Here is a 6512-nt window from a genome sequence, read left to right on the forward strand (position 1 = left end):
GCTGAAGCTCAGCTGCAGTTCGGCAGCAGCTAGGCTAGGTAGGACTTGGGGAACTGGGTGGGGGCTTAATCTTCATGCAAATGCTTTCCTGGGAAGCAGTTTTCAGAAGAGCTGTTGGTACAGAGACGAAGCGGGGTCATGACTCCAATATGTACTTGGGGAATCAAAGAGATGTGGGGACTCCATAGGGCTGAGGAGCCTTTGGGGTCTGAAATGGCTGGGGGATTCAGCACTTCCAAGCCTGAGATTAATTGCTTTGCAAACAGTTCTGCTTTCATTCCTTGGTGTTACTCTTTGTGATTCAATCTGATTTGTTTGAATTCTGTTCTGAGACTTGTATTCTACCCAGCACTTTGCTGCTTGGGTGCTGTCTTTCATTGCCAGAGGAAATGGAAATGAGCAAATTTAGGCTGGAGACAGAATATTTCTTCCTTTCATAGCAGTAGGGTCCTTGAGCAGCTTTCTAGTTGTAACAGGGAGAGCAAAACCCCAACTGGTTTCAAGATTGAGCCTGGTTAGTTTATGAAGGGGGTTATATAAATGATGCTGTGAGCTTGTGGCTGAATTTAGTGACCCAGTGTCTCTTCCAGTTCTACCTTACTGAGAGCCAGCTATATTTAAAATCTGTTTGAAGATGGGAAAATTATCCTCAAGGTTCAAATGTTCTGAATTAAAAATGGAAAATGGAGCAGAGGTGATTGAAAACTTTGGTTCTTGGTTATCCTTGCCTAGCAGCAGGCAGGCTGCAAAGCCAGGGTAAGTGAGGAGGTTGGCTTGTGGAAAGAAACAAGATTCCTGTAGTTTGGCATGGAGATGTGGTGTGGGGAGGGCAATTATGAGTGATGGGGCAAGGAAGGAGGGCTGAGTGCAATACTGGGGTACGGGGTGCAGGTCCATGAGGTACGGGAAGAGGTGAAAGGAAGAGAGTTGCCTTTCCTGCACGTACTGCATCTGGTTCTTTTGCTTATCACTGGATTTATCCTTTCTGCAATGAGTAACTGACTAAGGCTCCTTGTGCTGCACCATTAATCTGTGGCTTTCTATTAACAGGCAGGTGCTTGTACCCGGGGGACCACCATGCTGACTGCCAGAGATTCCTGGCACCGGGTACTACGGAGTTAAGCAGCCAGGCTGGAGTGTGCAAACAAACATCGAGACCTGTACTAACAGCCCTGCTTTGTGTTAGTGGGAAGCACAGGCTCCAACTTCTTCCGATTTCTCACCTGTCCAGACTGGTACAGAGAGAAAATGCCTCTTGGAGTTGCGGAGAAAACCACACCTATTTACAGTGGATTCCCCAGGGCCCTCCTGTGGGGTATTAACCCTTCAGCCCCGGGCCCACAGTCTCAGTTTGGCATGGAGAATTCCCCACCGTCCCTGGGGCAAATCAGCCCTTCTCCCTCTGCTGCAGGGACTTCTGTTGGTGGCCCAGGGCATTAGCCCATCCACGCCCTAGAGCAAGTCACTGCTTTCTCTTTCCTCCCCATCTGTACAGTTATCTCCGTCCTTTGGTCCTTTGCAGAACTTTGTGCTGGGGCTCCTTTTGCGGGAGCTGGGTTTCCTGACCTGGCTCCTGCCCTCAGAAAGCAGGACTTGCTCTGCTGGGTTTGGGTTGGACCCGTGATTGCGCCTCTGTATTTGTCTCAGACCCCACCAAGTTTCCCTGAGATACCAGCTCATCCCTTTCCCTTGAAATATCCTTGCTCTCTTCAGACTTCTTCCTGGTCTCACTGTTTGCTTTCCCTCTTTTCCCTGGTTTCTGAGTTTTCTCGGAAGGAATCCCGTGCTCTGGCCTCCTCAGGCTGGAGTGTTGTGTTGTTGTTTTTCCTTTCGTCGCTATGGGCAGGGATTTCAAATACTGAGCCAAGGAGAGGGAGGGAAGAAGGGAGGCAGTGAAAGAAGGAGGGAGTACAAGGGGAGGGATGAAGAAAACCAGGAAAGTGGGAAAGAAAAGTGTGTAGGGGAGCAGGGTAAGGAAGAGATGGTGGAGGAATGAAATGGGGAAGGAGGAGAGAGGGCATGGTGGAGAGAAAGAGTTTTGGGTAAGTATCAAGGAGAGCTTTTTCAATGGTTCTTTTACTAATAACACTATTGCAGCAGACAGCAATATCCAGAGGAAGGGAAGGACACCTCTACCCCACACCCACACCCCCCATCTGTCTAGGACACAAGGCATGAGAGGTTATTCAAGGTAAAGAGATCCTTCAGAAAATGAACATCCAAGCCTAGAACAGCCGGTAGGAGCACAGGCTGCAGCAGGGAAAATTTTAGATGGGAATTTGGCAGGTAAGGGGAAAATGTGAAACACAAAGACCCAGAAAAAAATCACAGGACCTTCTTTTAGTCTGTTGGAAGTAGGAAGCCTGGGAGAGGGCTGGCAGGTTTTGTGGGAACAGGGAAGAAAGTAAAGCAGCAAAGGAAGCTTAGGGCACTGCAGAGAAGCTACGTAATTCATATACCACCCCCCCCCCCCCAGATACTGCCCCACCCCCCCACCCCCAACAGTGCAGCTCAGCTGCTACAGACAAGGCATCCTCAGGCAGTGAGAACTTCTGAAAGCAAAGACTGGTGCCTCAGAAAACAACAGTCCCCAGGACTCAGCACCAGCACCTGAGGAGCAGAGTGCTAGAGACCAGCAGCTGCGTGCAGAAATAGAGGAGGGCAAAGAGTGCCAAGGAACTGTGGACACTGGTATTATATCGATCCCAGGAAAATTGCTGGGATGTTTATTAAGGATCTGCAGGTTCCTTCTGCACACTCGCCTGGTCTACTACATTGCAGCAAGAAATCTGCAGCTCGCTTTCCTCTGCAAAGGAAAATCATGCTCCTGGAGCTGCTAGAAGTTATGGAGTATTTCCTGCTGTAGGAAATAACAGCAGGACATGGATTTTCAAAAAGCCAGGACTGGTGTCTTTCACAGGAACTTCTTGACGAGGCTAAGCGGCCATAAGTGATTTATGCTGGCATTGCTGAAATGCTGCAAAGAAGTGGAAACTATAGGCCCTGAAGACTCAGAGGAGTTTGTCTCTGGGACCCATGCAGGGATGGCTTTATAGTAGGGTGGAAACTAATCCAGAGAATATTGTAATGCCAATGAGTGAGTCTGGGATAGACCTTTAGCCGGAATACTCTGTGTGCTTCTTATCACCCTTGCTGCAGAAAATAAGGGAGATACAGGCGGATAAAGAAAGTTACTGAAAAGATGGAGCCCCTTCCACATAAGCAGGGATTGCAAGGAGCACAACATGTTCAGTTTGCAGAGAAGATACATGGGGAAGAGATATGAATTAGATAGGACTATAACTTTTTTAGGAAAGACTATATATTTCAAAGTCTAAGCCAATGCCTAACTGACAAAGATAAGAAAGAAATTCCCCCCAGGAGAGGTTATTCCACAACTGTCCAACATAAAGATCATGTAACTTAAGGATGCAGCACTGTCAGAGACAAGGTTTTGCACAGCATTTGCCAGCCTGGGTATCTAATCAGTTGTGTTTTTATAAACAAGCAGCCTGGAGGTCAATCAGCCCATCAGCCTGTGTCCATCAGGATGCCATCTGACCGCTGTGGCGGTGACTGCTGTGGCCTCGGCACTGCCACCAGCCCAGACCCAGCTGCTTTACCCCAGTGACTTGGGGGCAATTTACCATCCTCTCACTCCTACGGCTTGCACCATTTGTCTCTTTGCTCCCCAGCCCAGTTTTGCAAAATAACTGGAAATAACTGTTTAAAAAGAGAAATTGGACTAGAAATGAGGTAGGGTTGCATGAAGGGAACAGCTAAATCAGAACTGAGTCGTGGCCGGTGGGGATGGTGTGATGCAGCCAGAGGTGGCTGAAGGGCAACTACATCTTGACTTGCATCACTGCCACTCTCCCCTGCAGGCTGAAGCTCTTTCGTGCTGCCAATAGGTGCTGTACTCTTACAGGAGTTTGAACGTGTATGTCCTAGGTTGCATCCTTCAGTGGATGGTTTTCAGTATTGACCACCAGGACTGTGAATAATCCTAATACTGAGGGCAAACATCAGCAAAAAGGGAAGCAGATTCATGAGGATTTGGGTGATTTAGGTGGACATGTGGCAGATGAAAAGCACTGTTTCAGGTAGCAAATGTTAGATGGCAAGTGTGGGAGCAAGGGGCAGGTCTGAGGAATCCTGGTTAAGCAGAGCCACAGCTCAGTTCTTTGAGCCCCAGTGGGTGGGAGGGGAATCATTAACCCTGTGAGCCTGCGCTGAGAGGCAACACAGGAGGGAATTTTACATGTAGGAGGTCAGTGTGCCTTTATGTCTGTCAGGCATGTCCCACGCACACACTGTTTTTACTGGTCAGCCCTGAAGAGGTTACAGAAGGGAGGTGAACTGGAGTGGCTAACATCCTGATTAGACCTAGAATATTCATTAATATCAAGCACATAAAACTGTGCATGGACATGCAACAGAGATATTTAGATCTAGCGTATCATTGGCTTTCTTGGCCAAGAATGTCCCAGGGAGGTTACTGTGAGCTCATCTCCACTGATTGTGGCATCAGGAGGGTACAGAGGTCAAGCAAAGGACTATCCTTGCTGGGGTCTTAAGCATGCTTTCGCTGCGCTTGGATGGCAGGGACCCTTAGGAACCTTGCCAGTGCTCTGGCTCTTGGCTGTGCCACAGACAGGGCTGTGACAGCAAGAGTGATGCTGAGAAACCTGGCAAGATGGACCAGTACTGACCCTGCCTCCCCCGCCCACCTTCAGAAGATGTGGGCCTGCCCCAGGCAGCACCACTCCTGCGGTGAGAGGGCCACCGGACAATCCAGAAGAGAGGGGTGAGAAGGACAAGGATGGCTGCAGTGCCGTCACGTGGCGTCCTGGCCTAGGCCTGAATCCCGCTGATGAGCCACACAATTCATCCACACGTGGAAGGCAGAGAAACGCGTGCTGGCAGGCAAAGCAAAGGACTGAGAGCAGCTCCTTTGCAACCAAACTCCTGTGCTGGTGCAGCTCTGTTTTGCTTTAGAGTTCGCTCTGTTCCTGATAACTTTCTGGCCATGTGTTGTGTTGCAGGGGCTGTGTTTCCACATCCATGAACCTTCACCTTCCACATGCTTTATTTTGGGCAAAAATATGCAAATCATCCCTTTCGTCTGAGGAGAAAGCCATTTCCAGGCAGCGAGGTACTGACAGCTTTTTATATTCTGTGCAGCGGAACTTTTGCTTTTTTCTTAGCTACTCCTGTCTCCGTTTCAGATGCTGCCATTCCTACTTGGTTAATTTGTCTTTGTCAGCACATGTTTCCACAGCAGTGGCAAGACTGACCGGCCCTGGTAGGGCCAGTTGTGTTTACCCGACCATTCTGCGTCCTTCGGCGAGCAGCCTGTTGTTGGTGACTTTTCTGTTCACTTTTACCCACTGAAGCCACAAATTCTCGATGAATTCTTATGCCTTTTCTAACCCAAATGAGACTATCTGAAAAGTAAACATGTTTGGTGTTTACATGAGGCAAAACCCAGCTTGGGAAAAGAACAGCTCAAGCACAGGAGGCTGCAAGAAGGAGGAAAATTCCCCTGTGAGACAAGAGTTCCCAACTCAAGAAGGAATGATGCAAGTTTGTCCCTTTAAACATGTGCGTAAGCACTGTCCTGAACAAGGATGCTTCCCTGGAACTAGCTCTTCAACAGTTAAGTCAAACAAATTCCAGTTAGGGCTAACTTGGATTATCATAATAATGGAGGCTCAGCTGTCCCCAGGACCTGCAGAGGGGAAGCCTGAAGGAAAGATGTCTTAGGGGAGGAAAGACATCTTAGGGAAGGAAAGACATCTTAGGCCAGAGAGCGGGGTTCAGCTATACCCTCTCCTTCCTGCTTCCTGACCTTTTTCTGCACAGCCTTAGGTACACAGCTTCGAAAGCAGTGCACTGCAAACATGCGGCAAGTGCTGGTCATATACAGACTGGTAGGTGTGGGGTCCCTGTTCCCACCCTGCGGGGGCTTGCTGGCAGGGGAGAGCATCCATGAAGAGGTCCATACTCAAGGCTGGGGCTGTAGATGGCTGTGTTGCCGTGAGATCTCCCAGCTCTGCCCACTAGAGAAAGGGAAATGAAAAAGGGGAAAACAGTGGAAGGCAGAGCCGGGAGAGCTGTCTCTCTTCCAGCCCCCAGCAGAGAAGGGGAAATGGCACTTTCCCACCTTCCTCAGGGCAGGGAAGGGCTGCAGGAGGAGCCACGTGCTGGACTGGACCTTGCTCAGCCAGGTCATCGGCCTCCTCTGAAATCCCCCGGTTTTTCCCCTCTCCCCTCAGGAGGCAGCAGGTGTGAGGGAGCTGCCATGCGCTGGAGGCAACTTGTGTGAATTGCTAGAGAGAAATATTGTTTATCAGCCACATTGGGATCCCTCCAGCCTAAGGCACTAGAAAAGTCTGCCCTATCTGATATAGGAAGGTGGAAGAATGTATACGGGAAAAATACATCTCAGCTCACACTTCTCCCTTCTCCCCAAGATGAGATGCCAAGGGTAAAGAAATACTGGATTTGTA

The sequence above is a fragment of the Falco cherrug genome, chromosome 7 (assembly GCF_023634085.1).
Source record: "Falco cherrug isolate bFalChe1 chromosome 7, bFalChe1.pri, whole genome shotgun sequence".
NCBI classification, from domain to species: Eukaryota; Metazoa; Chordata; class Aves; order Falconiformes; family Falconidae; genus Falco; species Falco cherrug.